At 56.5% G+C, this 18,154-nt stretch overlaps 2 long non-coding RNA genes across 5 annotated transcripts; one reads left to right on the top strand and one right to left on the bottom strand.

Annotated features, from left to right (window-relative positions):
- Positions 1-1,676: 1,676 nt before the first annotated feature.
- Positions 1,677-8,864, bottom strand: LOC115286553. 4 transcript variants are annotated; one of them, XR_003906121.1, is made up of 5 exons: positions 8,595-8,864; positions 8,095-8,498; positions 7,755-7,900; positions 3,063-3,169; positions 1,677-1,837 (listed from the first exon to the last, which is right to left on the bottom strand). It is a non-coding gene; the product is annotated as an uncharacterized LOC115286553 (long non-coding RNA). The 4 variants fall into 4 exon arrangements; XR_003906120.1 differs by lacking the exon at positions 7,755-7,900 and adding an exon at positions 4,516-4,757; XR_003906119.1 differs by lacking the exon at positions 7,755-7,900.
- A 75-nt stretch (positions 8,865-8,939) lies between these two features.
- LOC115286550 lies at positions 8,940-12,032 on the top strand. Its single transcript, XR_003906117.1, has 2 exons — positions 8,940-9,153; positions 11,706-12,032. It is a non-coding gene; the product is annotated as an uncharacterized LOC115286550 (long non-coding RNA).
- Positions 12,033-18,154: the final 6,122 nt, after the last annotated feature.

Below are 18,154 nucleotides of genomic sequence, written 5' to 3'. Positions count from 1 at the left end.
CCCGGACAGTTGCGTTCTGTCTCAAAAACCCCCAAGGGGCCCCCACTCCGAGCCAGACCCTGTGCTGGCGCACAGCCTGTGTCGGCTCACTGTCCCAACTGTTTCGGACATCATCCCAGGAGGACACAGAGCTGGAGTCGGAACCTGGGTGTGTCTGACTCTACAACTTTGGGTACTTGCAGTCGGGGCCTGGGGAGGTTTGGGGAGGGAAGAGGGGAGGCTAGACCACTCTGGAGCCTGGGGTATACTCCAAGAGGGGGGTAGCACGGGGAGAAGGGGGCCGCTGACTGCCACGGACACCTCTTCAGAAAGAAGTTTCTAACCAAGGCTGGGCTCAGGAAGTTCGAGGCCCACGGTGGGCCCCCTAAAGGGGCTGGTGTCCTTTCAGTCTAGGACCTGTCATCTGGGGAAGGCTGATGCCAGCAGCCAGGACTGCTGAGCAACCAGGGCTGGGACACCTGCACTGGTGCTGGGGGTGGGGGTGACACCATCAGAGGTCACACACTGGGGACCTAAGGGCAGAATTTGGCCCTCAGGTGTGTTGTCCTTGGCCAATACAATACTGGTCCACAAGTGACTTTTTAAAAATCTTGGGGTGCCGGGGTGGCTCAGTCGGTTGAGCATTCACCTCTTGGCTTTAGGTCAGGTCATGATCTCAGGGTTGTGGGATCAAGCCCCGTATTGGGCTCAGCTCTGAGTGTGGAGCTTGCTTGGGACTCTCCCTCTCTCTCTCTATCTGTATCTCTCTCTCTCTCCCCCCCTCCCTTTACCTCTCTCTCATGCTCACTCTCTCTCTAAGATAAGAAAATATTTTTAATCAAATTAATTGCCAAAGTTTAAAAAATCAGGAGGTTGTCGGAAATCTAGCAATCAGGCGCCGATTTGCAGGCGAGTAGCAGCCGCCCAGCACAGAGGGGCTTGCACAGCTCACTGCAGCCCCCACCCCTCCCTAGCGCCCATCCCCCGCTTCTGTGTGCATCCTGCCAATCCCTGGGGCTCTTCGATTTTGCCAGAACTTGGCTGGATGGGGTGCCTTCTAGAGCTTAGATGCCAGGTTCCCAGGCAAGCGGACCTATTTCCAGCACCTCCTCAATGTGTCGGGACATGCAGGCGGCCTCTTGGTGTCGGTGACATACAACATCACACAATCGTGTGTGTGAGTCCCTTGCCCTCCGATGGGAGAGCAGAAAATCAAATGAAATGAGAAGGCCCATCCCAACATTAGATTCTGGGATGCTACAAGTAGATGGGAAGCAGAAGAGAAGGAAAATGGAGGTAAAGAGGGAAGGTGTAACCCAGAGGCTTGGCGATGAGAAAAGGTGGCAAATATAGCTGCCTCTTTAATATTTCACAGTCTCTGTGATGACTCCATTGGTGGATAGGCGTGCCTCACATTATCTGGGTCAGCAATTTAAGTCAGGCTCAGCTGAAAGGTTCTTCTGGTCTTGGCAGGCTGGAGGCTGAGCTTGGCTGGGTTGTTTGTGCATGGGAGATGGGTCGGTGGAGGGCTGGCTGGTCAGCTAGGACAGTGATGGGGGCAGAGCCGTACGTTTCTTGTCACCCAGCAGACCGGCTGTCTGTACAGGAAGAGATGTGTGATGTACATAGTTTCATGATCAATCTACCACAAATAGAAAACACACGAGTGGCTTAAACAAGGTAGACTTTTACTTTCCTCTCATATAAAGAAGTCCAGCAAGGATTGGGAAGCTCCTTAAAGTCCTCAGCAACTCAGACCTTCCATCTTTCTGCTCTGCCACTTCTGTGCAACTCCTACCCTTAAGTGGGCCACGTGTTCCAAAATGGCCCCTGGAGCGCCGGCCATCAAGTCTTCATTCTGGACAGGAAGTGGAAAACATTGGGGTGGAAGGAAGAGACAATGCACTAAAGAGGGTGCCTTCCCACCCAGCCACTTTTGTCTAGGTCTCTTTGGCCAATACTGGCTGTAGAGGGCGGCAGGAGATATGGTCCATGAGTTGGGAACTTTGCCATCTGAGTAAAATCTGATTTCTGTTAGGAAAACAAAGATATGGAGAATAGATACTAGGTATGAAATGAGCAGCATCTGTCAAAGGGAAGAAAGGTAGAGGTGAAGAGAGGGAGGATGTGCTAAAAGAGTTAGAGCCTCTTGACATTTTAGAGAGCAATAAAGAACTCTTTTTCAATTATTTTATGTGTGATGTTATAAAGAAAATCAACATCCGTGTATGCGAGAGGCAGTAAAGAATGACCGGTCACTACCCCATCAACAGCCTACAGACCCAAGACCCATCCTCAAACCATCCCTCCTGCGAGGCGACACCCTACATAGTAAGCATCCCCATAGCAGCCCCCCTCTTCCAGCTGAGAAGCCTGGCAAGGACCCCAGCCCCAAGCAGGGCCTGACTCCTATCTGGATCGTGTCTGCAGGGAAAAGCTGGTGGCACTGCCATGCCTTGGGTGGGGGACAGCTCCCCTCTGCCCCCACCCCTTGCCCCCAGAGCTGCCGGGTTCAACTGTATCCCCTTCTCTCAAAAGACTTGGGGACTCCAGATGAGCCCTCCAAGGGCCCTACAGGGGACAGTAAATGTCAGGAAAGCCTGACGTCAGGAGGAGGTGATAAAACATAAGATGCAGACAGAGCTGCTCCAGTCTGGCCCAGACACAGAGGCCCCACCATGACTTCCCCGCTGAAGAGCGATTTCCTCTGCCATCTGCGTAGCCATGACACCTCACACAAGAGGCTGGACCCAGATCAGGGGACGGAATGGCCTGGGAGCCGCAGCCTCGTGTCAGCATCTGGGCAAGCAGATCAGAGGCACGGCCAAACTGCAGCTTCCCGGAGGGCGTTCTTCCCCCAGCGCGGTGGAGAGCAAAGCCTGTTCCGTTTTTCATCCGACGGGGCATTGACCCGACACCCATGGAACCACTTCCCCTGCCAAACTCGTGTGGCCACCTCCGGGCACAGGGCTCTCAGCTGACATCAAGCAGAAGGGATCTGAGCCAGCAGGGGCCACCACGAATTCTATGGCATGGCATGCCCCCGAGGCATGAATACTGCGTTCCAGGACCCCCGGGTGCACCTGGAGATGGAGGGCTGTGCTGTGCGGAGGCCTCAGAGCTCTTCCGTCAAGTACGTTCCTCATATTCGGCTCCTGCCAAGTGTTTCATCTGCAGAAAGGGCTCCCAGCTAGGAAGGCATGAATGAGTGGGTGAGTGAATGGTTGACAGCCACACACCCCGAGCGTGTTGCTCATCTCTACAAGCACTCACCAAGTCAGCGGTAGGTGTGCAACGGCCTAGGGGAACAGAGAGGAAAAGACGGGCCTTGCCCACCATCCCCGCGTGAGACAGGTCAATGAGTGGGAAGACAAGTCCATCCGTCGGAAATTAGAAAGGAATATACCAGGCTTGTCACAGCCTCCCTGTCACCAGCGCCCTGATCTTGAGCCCACACCGACCAGCTGCCCGGCGCTCCTCCCCCAGGGGTGAGCCTGACTGCCTCCCCACAGCAACGGTCCCCACTCCTAGCAGGGGAGCAGATGTGGTCACCAGAGCCAGAACTGAGGTTTCCTCTTTGGTCCAGGAAGGACCCTCAGCCCCCGGTCCCGGCCACTGTCCCAGAGGGACGTGAGCCCAGGGCCGCTGCAGGGTGTTGCTACCTGCCCAGAGAGACCACAGTTGCTGTGGAGAACATGTGCTGAGCCCCCTGCAAGGCCCTGCCCCTGGACCCACAGCTCTGTGAGACCCGGGTCACCCCACTGCGTGAACCTGCTAATAATTTGGGGTTTCTGCATCTTGCAGCTGCAGGCATCCCGTGGTCTGGCCTGGCAGGGGCTATGACTGAAGGAATGCACTTCTGTCTGGAGGAGGGGACATTTGGGCAGAATGTGAAAGGCGTGAGCATGAGTTGGCCAGAGGGATAAGGAAGGAAGTACACTTCAAGCAAAAGGAATGGCATGAAAGTTTTAAAAATGAAACCTCGTCAGGCTATGGGAAGGAAATGGGCTTTGGGGGTACAGTGACACTGAGTATCACCCTATGATGGGACTCCTCTAAGTAATGAAGTTCATTTGATCCTCAGGGCGACCTACCAGGACGTACAAATTTGTTCCCCTCTGGAGGCTAAAAATCAGCTTTATCCCCACGAGTAGACTGAGGCCCAGAGAGAGTAAGTGATACACCGAAGGTCACACAGCTGATGTTAGAGCTGGGATATCCAGTCAAGTCTCAGGTCTCAGTGCTCAGACTCTGAAGCCTGTCATGTCACCTTGGGCAGGTCACTTAACTCACGCAGCCTCTGTCTTCTCAACTGTGGACTGGGGAAATGAAGCCCTGATGCCGGACCAGAGACCTGAGCAATAGGGTTTGATATCTTGTATTTGTGTTTCACTGGGGCCCCCTGTCCTTCCTCCTTGAGGGAGGCAGTCTCAGGACATGGGGAGATGCCCAGGGCCACAGTCCTGAGTCCCCAGCCCCAGCTTCCTAAGCAGCTTTGGGCAAGTATCTGGTTTCACAGAATCTCAGTCTGCTCACCTGTAAAATGGGACCCGTGGAGCAAATGGAGCGTGCGTCATTGGGTAACTGACTGGGCATCTGACTCCTAGGCAGCTCAGTGTGCCTGGCCAGCGGCAGGGTGGGGAGGGCTAGGCATCTAGGAACACAGTGTGTGTCCTGGGGGCTTTCGGAAAGCCACAGAGCCACGGAGCCTGCACACACCTCAGGAGAGCACACAGCCAGCGCCCTGGGAACTCCACACGGAGCTGAGGGAGCAGAGCCTGCAGAGGTACAAGGGAATGGGGACACAGGAGGTCACGGGAGCCAGGACCAGCCGAGGAGGCAGGAGGGCAGGCGGGCAGTCTCAGCCTCCACAGATGCCACCGGCAAGACAACTGTGATAAGAGCCCCCAAGTGCCTGTCAGATCCGGCAATTAGAAGGTCATCAGTGACCTTGGCAGTGGCTGTGGGGGCAGTGGGAGGACAGGAGGCAGGCACAGAGGGAGTGGAAGCTGGCAAGGCAGGAAAAGCCCTCCCACAAGAGAAGATAACTAGTAACACCAAACAGCGGCGATAAGGCGGCAGGCTGCGTGGGCCACCGAGTCTCAGGCTCACCAGCCGGGAGTGGGTGGCTAGGCCCCACCCCCACTCCAGCGAGGACAACCCAAAGCCTGCAAAGGCGTGACAGGAACTTCCAAGGACACATAGGAAGGTGTGGTTTTACATCTCGAGTCACCAGGGAACACTTCGAAGCCTAGTCTTCCAGGGTGCGGGCCAGGCTGTGCTCTGACTTTGATGTCGTACGTTACCATAGACACTTGGGAAGGTAGATGTGGAGGCGTGCACGGGTGGATGGACGGAGTCCTAATGATACACGAAAACTACACAATTTCAAAATCTTAACCAAGCTAGTAGCGATTTAGTGACTGCTGAAAAGCAGACTCCCTTGCATCCTACTGATGGTGAGTTGATGGGACACACACAAAGGCAATGGCTCTCCCAGCCCCACCCCTCCCACTGTTGGATGGATGGATGAGTGGGTGGGCAGGCAGGTGGATAGATGAATGGATGGATAAGTGGATGGATGAAATGCTACTGGGGTATATGGTTTGGGTACAATGGCAAGGGACCACTCAGGTCACAGATATATTTTGAATCAAACCAGAGACACAATATGTTTTCCTATGAGTAGAGGAAGTCCGTTAAAATCATCCAGCCTTGGGGCACCTGGGTGGCTCAGTCGGTTGAGCGTCCAACTTCAGCTCAGGTCATGATCTCACAGTTTGTAAGTTCGAGCCCCGATGTCAGCACAGAGCCCGGAGCCTGCTTTGGATTCTGTGTCTCCCTCTTTCTCTGCCCCTCCCCTGCTCATGCGCTCTCTCTCTCTCTCTCTCTCTCTCTGTTTCTCAATAATAAATAAATGTTTAAAATAAAATAAAATCATCCAGCCTTTTCCTCTAATACGACCGTCACTCTTTTGGTTACAAAACTCAAGCATTTCTTCCAGTTGGAATCTGGGAATGAGACAACTTTGATTTTATTACTTGCAGGTTCTTGACTTGAAATAACAAAGTAAAGTTGTCTCTTATGCTAAGTGTCTGCACCCTGTTGGTCTGATTTGGAGCAGGCGGAATATAAAGACATTACTTTTGCATCTGTAGGACAGGTGTGACAATAGCTACCCTCCCCCACCCCCTGGGTCTATTAGCCCTGGTGGAGCACATGGGATAGAACTCAGCATACGGTAGTTGCTCAATAAATGCTGGTTCTTATTTTTCTTTTGAGTCAAAATCATCATACATTTTAGGGAGTCCTGACCCACTGGTCTCCCAGGACTGGCATCGTGACAGGCATTCTGGGAGCCACACTCAGCAAGCCTGACAGCATCAGCCTCGCCAAGGTCCCCAACAAGGCCTCAGCTTCTCACTATTCAGGAGAAGAAAGGGCACTCCTCTGAGGCCAGCCTGACTTCCCGCAGACCCTGCAAGAGCTGCCCCCTGCCCCCCCCCATGCCACATCATCCTTGCTGGCCCCCCTCTTACCCCACTGTATGACCTTAGGCCAGTGACTTAACCTCTCAGAGCCCCACTCCTCTCATGTATAAAATGGGGACAATAATAGCCCATGGATGCATGGATGGTTGTGAGGCTCACATGAAAAATAAGTATAAAGCATTTGGCTTTGCGTCCAGACAGTGAGACTTTAATAAATGGTAAGATGGTGATAATCATTTTTTTATTTTCTGAAATAATAACAATTCACCTTCAGTAGATTGGTCGGAGTTATACAAATTAATTGGTCCTCACAATCATGGTGAGACAGGGCAGAGGTTCTCATGCAGATTATGTCCATAAGGAAATGCACTGATCAGAAAGGGCAAGAGACTGACCTGAGGTCACACAGCAAAAAGGCTGACATCAGGAAGATGCCTCTAGCTCCTGCCCAGGCACCTTCCCAAGGCCCCGGCTGAAACCTAGCAAGACATCCTTCCTGACTGCCCAGGGCCAGGCCCTGCTCATCTTTGTCCTATCTTCCCCTCCCCCTCCTCCAGGCTAACATGATTTCATTCAGCCCCAAACGTGTGAGAAGCTTGGGCTGATGCATAATTCATGACACCAATTTGCATTCTCTCCACCAGGCCTTCAGCCTCCTCCCCCACCGCCCCCAGCCCAGCCCAGCCGCTCCTCCCAGATCTAGCATCTGCGTTCCCAGTGACATTTTTCTAGCAGCAGTGGTCTGGAAGCCCCATCCCAGAGCTGAAAACGTTTTGTGAATCACAAGGCGGTCCTTGTCAGAGCAATTCCGGGGCTTGTCCTTGGGGATCATGAGACTGGCCTCCTTCTGGAACCTGTTGGGGGGGTGGGGGGCAGCCAGGCACTCTCATTCCATTTTGGCGCACTTCCCCCCACCCAGGGTGCTCAAGTCAGGTTCCGGGACTCCCAGTCATTGTCAGGGTTTGTCCTCAGATGGGAAGGGGAGTCTGGTTGAGTTCAATCTCCATGCCCGCTCTGTGGCCAGGACTTGGGGCCCCCTGGCCTCTGGAGCAAACCTGACTGAGGCCTAGGGAGGATGAGGCTTCGACTCTGTGGCCAGGATGGGAGTGAGAGAAAGGGGTATAGTCACACGGGGTCGGAGGGACACTCCAGGACGGCCTGATGGGAGATGCAGACAGGCCCAGTGCAGAGACCTGCAGGGCCAGACTCTCCCCATCCAGATCCCCCCAGGGAAGCAGACCCACAGTCCTCCTAGAACAGACAGACATGAAGACATGGTGGTACCCTCTGGGACATCACAGAGGCCTGGAAAGGCCCACCGGGCTTGGCCGCCTCAGATGAGTGTCCTGGTGTCGTGGGGATGGCATGATTCTGCAGTGGGGGGAGGGGCCTCTGCGAGTGAGGGCCTTGTCAGCCTGAGGTCTCCATTCCTGTTGTGGCACACAGTAGGTGCTCAGCATTACAGACCACATCTGCAATGGGCATGCGCTACACACCAGGGGTCCAGCAAAGCAGCAGGCCTCAGCACCTAACCCTACATGCCATGTGGGGAAAACACCAGTTCAGGGAGCTGATGGGCACCCCAGGGCCCCAGGGACAGGAGGGAAGGGAGGGACTCACGAACCTAGCAGAGGAGAGCCTTTTCCACCAGCCCCATGCCAAGGTCAGGCTCCGTGCAGACCCGGCTGCCCAGCAGCCTGTGCAGGGGGAAGAGATAGTTTGCTCATCCTCCTCGGGCCTTATTGGTCAGCAGATGTGACGAGGTCAGCGTGCGGCTTCTCACCCTTCACCTCAGCCCTGTCCTCCTGGGCCCCTCTGTTGTGTCTCCCAGAGGTGGGTAGACTCAACTGGCCATCTTGCCGCCTTTAGGCCAGAGCCGAGGAATCCCCTACCAACTCAATGGCAGGCATGTCCAGCCTTGGGGGCCACAAGAGGGGAGAAGGAGTACTGAGGCATGCCCAAGAGGCCCTTGAGAGCACTCGCTTCAACCAACTTGAGCTTGGTCCAGAGGACTTCCTTCCCTTGGTGCTAATGGGTAAAATGAGGCACAGATCAATTATATGTCTTTACAAGTCCCCCAGCACAGGTCGTGTGTCTCCTCACTACCTGCTGTTCCCTCATTACCTCAAGGAATCCTCAGAATCATCCCCTGTGGTCGGTGCTCTTGTCCCGTTTCTCTAGATGGGAAAACCGAGGCCAGTGAAGTTAGTTGCCTGTGGTCGAAATGTTGGATGAATGAAGAGGGGAGCTGGACATCCAGGCCCCAGCTGGCCTCCGAGCTGAGGGACTCAGACCATGTCACCACCAACGGCTGAGCCTCGGGATGGGCGGGAGGTCTGGCCGTTCATGCTGTGGGACCGGAGCCCAGTGCCAGGGTGACAAGTCCTAGCTGTGTCACCTGGCCACACCCCAGTTTGCCCCTCTGTGACACGGGGTCCCGCCTCACAGGCTGTCCTGGGACAAGGCATGGAAGGGTGCTCCAGGTGGGCCACAGAAAATGCCCAGTCCACACCAGCTCCCGCAGTCGCTAGTGCTAGGACCGGGAAAGGGGCTGAGCAGAGCCTGGAACGCCTACAGCCTCACAGCCCAGTGGTTTTCGAACTTAAGAGCATTGGCCACACCTGGAGCACCCAGTCCCTGACACAGCACAGGGGATGAGGATCTGCAACCGTAAAAGTTCCAGGTGAGGCTGAGGATGCTGGTCTGGGGCCTACAGAGGGGCGCCTGGGTGGCCCAGTCGGTGAGGCGTCAGACTTTGGCTCAGGTCATGATCTCGTGGTTTGTGAGTTTGAGCCCCACATCAGTCTCAGAGCCTGGAGCTTGCTTCAGATTCTGTTTTTGCCTCTCTCTGGCCTTCCCATGGTCATGCTCTGTCTCTCTTTGTCTCTCAATAATAAATAAACGTCAAAAAAATTTTTTAAAAAAAGAAAAATCCACAGAAAGCCCCACTGATAGGAGTGAAAATCTGGCTGCTGGGCTCAGGGAGGCAGCTCTGCATGGGTCCCTGGGGGCCTAGAGGCAGGAGGGCACAATTAAGTCCGTAATTGCACTCTAATTGTTGAGCGTTTGTGAGCCTTATCTCTCTGGACTATAATTGTCCCCTGTCCTCAGTTGTCAGAGTAGTACCAGGAGGCTCTTTGGAGTGGCCTTCACTAAAGCCAGAGCCTTGAGTGGCAGGTCACAGTCCGAGCTATTCCCTCTCCCCTCCCCAGGGATAGCCGATGACATGTAGCGTTTTCTCAAATGTAGTGCTGACCTCTGGCAGCTGCTTCCCCACAGTCCCCATGGAAGCCTCCCATCAACTGGGAATAGATGTGGACCATCTCCATAGTACCGAGGAAGCACCAAGGCTCAGAGACACCAAGCAACTTGCCCAAGGTCACACAGCCCAAAAGGGGCCAGCCTAGCCACAATCCCGTAACGGCGCTTTTCCAGCTGCTCCCTGGCCATCCTCGGAATACCAGCTCATATTTCTAGGTCTGAGGCCACCTGCACGACCTCCTTGTGTCCTTCGTGGCACGGCAGCTGCAGTGAAATCAGTCCGCTTCTGTTTGGGAGCTCATGCCACTCTCTTTTGGGGGGCGGCAGCTTCGCAAGACGGGAGTTGTCTCTCGTTTCTCACCAAGCCCCTGGAGCTTGGCACACCGCCTGGCACAAAGTGAGCTCTCCCTAACCATTTGTCTCGTGAATAATTGCTGAACTGGGTGATGCCACAGAGCTGCCCCGGGGTCAGCCGACTCCAGCAGCAGGCCCTCTGGAGGTGGGGATTCTGAGCCCCTGCTACCCCAGGGAGCACCTTTTCAGGTGGGGCCAGAGGCCCAGGGGAGCTGCCTCTCATTCTCAAAGACTTCCTGATCTGGCCAGCCCCAAAGCACACGGCCACAGCCCTAGAGCCCACAGCCCACTCGGGGCCTGCTCTTATTTCTGGATCCCTGCCCAGGTGGCCTCAGGGGATGGAAAGATCTGAGTGGAGCCAATATAGTGCCCACCGTGGCCTCTGGTGTGGACCTCTGTGCTTTTCTTTCTTCATTTTTTTAACGTTTAATGCTTATTTAGTTTTCAGATGGAGACAGAGTGCAAGCAGGAGAGAGGCAGAAAGAGGGAGAGCTCCAGGCCCTGAGCTGTCAGCACAGAGCCGGATGCGGGGCTTGAACTCACAGACCGAGAGATCATGACCTGAGCCGAAGTCCGATGCTTAACCGACTGAGCCACCCAGGCACCCAGCCTCTGTGCTTTTTAAAGCACTTGTCTCACAACAATGACAGCAGGATGCTTTGCCATCTGAAATAGAAGTTTTGCCGACCTCGCTTTTGCACACCTGTGAAATAGGAGCAGGCTTATCGGGTGAGCAGGGGTCCTGGTTTGCCCAGGACTGAGGTGTCCCCAGGGCGCAGGGCTGTCTTTGCTAAGCGGAGCAGTCCCGGGCCACAAGGAACAGATTGGTCCTGAGAAGTTTGGCAAGCACTTGATGTGCATGTTTTAGCTCTCAGGCTGTGGAGGAGAGGTTAAGGGATTCGCTCCTAAGAAGGGTGCAGCAAGTCAGCTGACGTTGGCAAAGACGCCAATCCCCTTCCCTGTGTCCCGAGTCCATTCACCTGCTAGAGGTGCCTGACACCTGTTCTCTGAGGCTCTGGTGGAGGGTCTGCATGCGGCCAAGGAGCAGGGATCTCACCGGGTAGAGAGCACCCCACCAAGGGAGGTCCAGCAACCCGGGGGCGGGGGGGTCTGCCCCTCTGCCTGGATTGCTGCCTCACCTGCCCCTCCCCCTCAAGCATTTTCCTCCAACAAGCATCATCAAGTTCAAAGCAAACATTACTGTTAAAGACAGCTGCCGGCCATGGCACAACCACCATGCAACAGGACGCTGGAAGAAATTGCTCACTGTGCATGGAGGGCTTGCAGGAGGCACCGGGCACCCTGCCAGAAGGGACCCACAGTCGTCTCAGGGTCAGCACACGCTGGGAGCCCTGCAAGGTGTCTGTCCGAGTCGACCTGTGGTTACCGCAGGGCATGACTCTCCAAAAGCCAAGCTGGCCAGTTTGGCTGCACGGTCAGGCCAGGGGCCCGGGAACCAGAAGAAGAGGCAGAGAGGGTTCAGGTTTCCTGGGACTCTGGCATTCCACAGGCCCGGGCTCAAACCCAGGCTCTGCCACTTGCCAGTCAGTATCCCTGGGCAAGGAGCTTAACCTCTCTGAGCCTTGCTTCCTCACCTTCTCGTCCTTCCTTCCTTAACAGCCTTCCACGTGCCTGGCACTGGCCTGGGCACCAAATGTGAAGTACGTCACTTGATCCTCAGGGCACCCCTGCAAGGCAGCTGTGGGGAGGTGAAGTAACAAGGTGAAGGTCACGTGCTGGAAAGTCAGCGCTGAGGTGCCAAGGACAATGGCTGGCACCCAGGCCTTTGCACCAACCGTTGCAAGCATGTGTTTTACCTGTGACACAGAGAGGAAGCTCGATGACTGTGACTTTCTTTCCTTCTACCTTTTTGCTTCTGAAACCCCAGGGCCAGGCAAGCATCAGGCACATAAGAAGTGTTCAGTAAAGGTCTCTGGGATGAATGAACGCACTGCGTCCTCCCATGAGTGTCTGTAGCCAATACAGACGCACCACGAAACGGGCGCTTTCCCATAGACAACTCGACGGGGGTCTGGTTCTCCAGGCACCAATGTCTCCGCGCCCACGTGTGTTCCCAGCAGCTTCCTGGGAGGCCCTGTGGTTGGGCACACCGCCTACAGGAAGGTGGATAGATCCGCTGATGGGCTGATGGCACCGGGGACTCGAAGCGTCCTGTCGCAGCCGACTTCTTGCCCTAGCCCACCAGACCCATCCTGCCCCACGCCTTCTGTTCGCCCAGGACTTGGGCCTTTGCTCCAAACTGCTGGCCTTCAACCTGGTGGACACAACACCCCACCCCCATCCCCCATCTTGCTGCTGGTGTACTTTTTGGACTAGTGTTGTGTCTGGATCAGACAGGATGGCCACCAGCCCAGCGTCCCATCTCTACAAATCAGCTCCTGGGGCAGAAGCCATCCCTGGATAGGCTCCGTGGGTCCTGGGGTTGGCGGGGAACTTTGGTGGGGGCGAGGGGGGTGCTTCCCAAAGCATGCACACCTTCTGGAACCATCTTGAAGTGAATCTGCCTGCAAGCAGCCTGCCATAGGGCCCACAGCCACGCTGCCAGCCTGGAGCACACATGTACTCACCTACCAGACTGAAAAACGGGAGGCTCAGTGGCCATGGGCAAGGCACTTTGCCTCTCTGAGCCTTGTTTTCTTAAATGTAAGTGGTGGTGAGTACACACGAGACCACATGTGTCGATATGCTTTCCTGCCCTTCCCACCCTTTCTCCTCAGCTGGTCATTGAAGGCCAACGTCACCTCCCAGCTCCGCCTCTAACTTCTGCCCAAGGAGGAGCCTTGGCTCACGCTAGCCCAATTTCCTGACTCTTCCTCCACTTACATGAAATCACACCCGCCCCCTGGCCTTGGCCCACGGGGAGCCCTTCTCCTGTCCCTCCCCACATCCCACGCATCACATCAGGCCTCCAAGCACCCTGGGAGTCACCCCCACTCCCCCAGGGCTGATCATGCACCCGCTCTGTTCCCCACTGCCAAGAGAGTTACACCCCGGCACAGCCACTGCTCAGACCTGTGCACAGGAGTCTGTCGTGATTTCTCCCGGACCCCTTGGCTTCTGGGAGGAACAGAAGCATTCTCTGCTTCTCCCACGGAAGCCCTGGGCTGTACACTCAGCAGGCACATTTGCTGGCTTCACCTACCTGATCCCCAACCACCACCCACGTCCAGACACCCTCCCAGACCAAGGGCCCCATTACCGTCATGAACACTATCCGTCGTTGCCAGTCCACCGTGAGTCAGGCATTCTACAAATACCAACTTGCTTAATCCTCACAGCTAATAAGTACCTCATGTAGGTACTTATTAGCCCATTTTACAGATGAGGAAACTAAGGTTCAGGGGGCTTAGGTAAGAGACCAGAGTCCCCAGCAAGGCTACGGCACGATGGCCTGCAGACCCGGGTCTGTCTGCTTCAGATGCATCCACGGCACGGCAGGCACTACACAGAGCACGGCCAGGCAGGTGAGGCCCTTCTCCTGCCCGCTAGGAGGTGTGGTGGAAAGGTGACCATGGCCTATAGTAAGGCACCAGCCTGGGGACAGGGAGAGGCAGACCAGCACAGACGAGATGGTTCCAGAAGTGGAATTAACAGTCCTGGCAGGTGGACCGGGTGTGGGACAGGCAGGAAAGGGAGTCAGAAGAGGCCCAGCTTTCTGACACAAGCGAGGGGGGAGGGTGGGGAGACAACTGAGATATCGGGCTAGCCCTGTTGAGTGTGGGGTGCCTGGGAGGCCCCCAAGCGGAGACGTGAAGCTGGCAGCTGGGGAAAGGCTGGGGTATACCGCCCCACCTCGGGCGTCCCCTTGGAGAGGACAGGACCCAGACCACGCTTTGCCAGAGGCCAGGAAGGGCAAGTGGGCTGCAAAGACATTGATGAAGCAAGATGAGGACAAAGAAACGGGGTGTCTGCTCCAAGCAGATGAAGAGGGATAGTGGCCATAACTCGGGCTGGAGAGGGTGCACATTCATCTGGAACAGCACAGCCTAGGCGGCGTGCAGAGGACGAGCTGTAGCCAGAGGCTGCTGGATCTCGTCCCAGGATGGTGGGCCAGCAGCGGGGGGCCCTACAGCACGAAGTCCTCATGAAGCTGGGAGGCCAAGAAGAAGTGCTGGCCTCGGAGGGGAAGGACCCTTCCTCACTTTGCAGCAGGAGATAAGGAGATGGAGGGGTGTGAATTGGGTGAGAAGAGGGAAGGGGAGACCCCCCGCCCCCCCCGCCCCGCAGCAGCTCCTGAGTTCCCAGCATGAAGTGTGGTGAGGATATAGCATGAGGTACAGGGTCAGTGGAGGCAGAGGGGACATGAGGCTGGGCCCCGGCGTGGTGCCGAGGCACAGGAGGGGCTCCCAGGGCATTGGCAGCCCCCTCCCCTCTGTGCAGCCCAAGGAGCAGCTGGAACAGAAGCCCAACTTCTGGTCTCCTGCAAGGGGCCCCCCTCCCAGGGACAGGGATGGGACCACACAGGGCAAGAGAGGCAAGAGTCTACAGGATGGCATTGGTACTCTACACCCTGTGGGCCCACTGCAGAATGTGTGGGTAGGACTGCAGTTGCCAAACCCTCATGCAGGCAGCAGGGGTGGTCGATACACCCTGTGGGACCTGCCCTCCCCCTTGCACCTCTGCTCCAAGCAGGTGTAGGGCCAGACTTTGTTGGGTTATGTCCAGGTGGCACTGGGGAACTCAATCCCATAGCAAAGGGAACAGGAAAGAGAAGAAACACACATACCCAGACTGCCCAGGTAGGACAGCATCAAATCCCCTTTTGAGGGACATGCTCTGCCCCCATTTCACAGACAAGGGAACTGAGGCTCAAGGATGCTGCCTCAGCACTGTGGATCAAAGCTCGGGCTCTGGGGCTAGTGAGTTTAAATTCTGTCCCTAACCAGCTGTGGTTTGGGGTGAGTGACTTAACCAGCTGGGCCTCAATTTCCTTCCCCATGAAGTAAAACTAGCAGTTCCTACCTGCTCCAGGGCACCATACAGAAGACAGGAAGCCCTCCGAGCACAGTGCTGCCAGGCACCCAGGGAGGGTTTACAAGGGGGGCCACAGTGAAGGCCGAGATGCCAGAGACAGCCCCACACCCAGGGGAGCCCAGCCTGAAAGCCACATCTTGTCCTTCTTCTGCACTGAGAGGCACATCTACCTGCAGGAGTCTTTCCAAGATACCATTTTTTTGTGTTGGTTTATGTTGAAGCCAGTGAACCTCGGGAGGGAGAAAGGCAGAGGCCACAGGCTCTGGAGGAGACAGGAGAAAGGGAGGTCGCCCCCAGCCTGGTGATAGATCAAGGGACAGCGGCGGCCACAGCGGGCAGAGGGGAGATTAGAGCCCAGAGCAGGAAGGAATGCCAAGGTCACCAGGACCAGGCCGGCGGGGGCCACAGAGGCTGCCTGAGCCCCAGCTCGTGACCTGGCCTTCTGGGCTGAGTCACCTATGTGGTACAACTGGGAGGAGGGGCGGCAGAAAGCCCCTCACCCCTCTCTCCTCTCCCCTCACTCCTCACGAGAGCTTCTCCTCTGTGGTCCTCACTGCGTCACAGTGCCTCACTGCCACCATCAATGTTTACACCAGTCAGCGATGGAGCCCAGCTCCAAACTCCTGTCTGGCCCAAGCACCCAGGCTCCAGTCATGGCTCTGCCCTCACCCGCACACACCAGAGCCCCCTCTACCTTAAACGTGCACCTTTTAGAAGTCCCTGGACTGAGTGATTCTAGGCTATCACCCCTGGGGGGGGGGGGGAGGGGACGGCAGCTCAGACCAACTTCTCGTGCCAAGGGGGAGTGCAGGGTAGGGTGAGGAGGGAGCTGGGGCTGGCTGGGGAGTGGGCTGGGGGCTGGAGGAAGGGTCACTGCACAGGGTATTTGGCTCACTCCAAAACCCACCTACTCCAAAATCTCAGTTTCCCAGATATTGCAAACTAAAGCCAACCAAGGTGGGCCCAGGCTGTGGGGGCAAGGGGGGCAGGGAGTTCTGCCTGAGACATCACCCAGCCAGGACTAGACACAGAAGGGTAAGTGGGACCCCTCCTGGGTGCCTGGTCTGGAGTCACGCTGGGCTTTTCCAGCCCTTCCCTGGGGGCCTCAGGAAGGATCTGGGGGTGCACTGCGTCCTGAAGAGTGGGGTGAGGGGAGCCAGCACTGAGGCTGTGTGGAGCTATGCAGCAACAGGAGAAGTAGCAGAGGGCTTCGGAGTCCCCAGGCGGGAGGCCGGGGCCTGCTGCCATTTCACACCACCATCCCATCGGCCCCAGGCGCTGCCGGGGGTGCTCAAGAGCCCACATGTCCCATGAGAAGGCATACACTTAGGGGCCACACAGGGATTCAGGCCAGAAGGAGGCAATGGAGTGGGTCTGGGGTGCGGTCCGTAGCCAGTCAGCCAGGCTCTTTGGCAGCGCCCGGGGCTCTGCCTGTTCAGACAGATGCATGAGCTGGTCCTGCAGCCCCCGGGGGCCTGGCAGGGTGTAAGAGGGCGGGGTAGCCACTGCCAAGAGCTGGGGCAGAGGGGAGCCCCGGCCTGCCCTGGCAGCCCCCAGCAGCTCTGGAGAGCTGGAAAGCCCCCAGCCAGCAAGACACAACAGCGATAAGGGGCTATCTGGGGTGGCGGGCAGGGGACAGGAAGGCCCGGCTCAGGGCAGCCTGCCACACCAGCTCCCCAAGGGGCTGGGGAAGTCAGGGGGCATCTCTGCCTGGGGAGGCTGAGTCAAGGGGGAAGCAACCTAGGGGTGTCCTCTTTGGAAGGAAGTGCCCCAATGTTGTGCTGGGGACACATTACCCCAGAAACTCACACTGTCCGAATGCTGGGCTGGCTGCCCTGAGTCCCTCCACAGCCGGAGGGGCAGGTGTCTGGGGCGGAGGAGGAAAGAAAGCTGCCATCTGAGGTACAAGGCCATTAGCCCTGAGTGCATCCTCAGCCTCAGAAATGTCCGGGAGTAGGGGTGCTCTACATGCCACTCAGGATGCCCCATTCCTCACAGAGAAGACAGAGACCTCCCCCTGGAGAGGCCTGGGGTCTCCCTGCTCCCCTGATGACCACAAGCAAGTCACTTTGACCTTCTGTGCCCCACACAAGAACGACCCCTTTGCAGGGTCTCTGTGGGCATTCAGTGGGACAAATGTGCCAAGGGCTGGCTGTCTTCTGACCTCAGCGGAGATTCTCTGTCCTCAGCTGTCCGGCCTCCCCATGCGGCTTCCCCTACTGGCTGTTCTCTGCTGGGGACAAGTTGGTACGGAGGCCCTGGGATCTCAGTGGACCCCCAGATAAGGCACACCTTCTGAAACTGCACAGTTGCCACAGAGCAGAGTCACCTCCCCTTCTGGGCTCCGGGGGGGGGGGTGATTTACATGGAGGGTCTGCCACCTCCTCCAGTCCCATCTGGGGCCCCATGTCACTATGCTAACTGCTACCCATCTTCCTACAGGTCCTGCTGCCTACAAGAGGCACGGCAGTTAGGGGCTCAGACGTCAGTGCTTGCTGTGTGAGCTCAGGCAATTCGCTTTCTCTCTGTGCTCCGGTTGTCTCATCTATAAATCGGGGCAATAGAGGACCTACCGCATTATGTTGCCGTGAAGTCTTAGAGTCTGGCCCTCAGTAAGCACTCTAATTACTTGCCTGCAGTAGGACTAGTAGTCGTATCTCCTCTGAGCCTTTGCCTCTTCTGTTCTCTCTAGAATGCCCTTCCTTCCCCTGGCTAGCACCTGCCCAGTTTTCCGGACCTGGCCCAGGCATTTCTTCCCCCATAAAGCCATGTCTCACTAGGTGCCCATCACTACCGCCCTTACCAACCCTCCTTGGCCGTCCCCCCCCCCCCCCTCTGAGCTGCCAGAGTTTCCCCCCCAGGGAAAAGGAAAAGTCTCTGGTCCCGTGAGCACCCAGACCAGGGGTTCATCTCACTCTGGGACCCTCCCTCCCACAGTCTTAGCAGGTGCTGGGTCCCGGGAAACGTTTGTCTGTTCTAAGTTCATTGTAGCAGTTCTGCCTCCCAGACTCTGGAAATCTCTCCTTTTTCTTTAAAAAAAAAAAGTCTTTCCAGGGGTGCCTGGGTGGCTCAGT

This window comes from Suricata suricatta, chromosome 3, assembly GCF_006229205.1.
Source record: "Suricata suricatta isolate VVHF042 chromosome 3, meerkat_22Aug2017_6uvM2_HiC, whole genome shotgun sequence".
Lineage (NCBI taxonomy): Eukaryota > Metazoa > Chordata > Mammalia > Carnivora > Herpestidae > Suricata > Suricata suricatta.
Note: the sequence above shows the minus strand (reverse complement) of the source record. Positions and strands in the feature narration are given on the sequence as shown.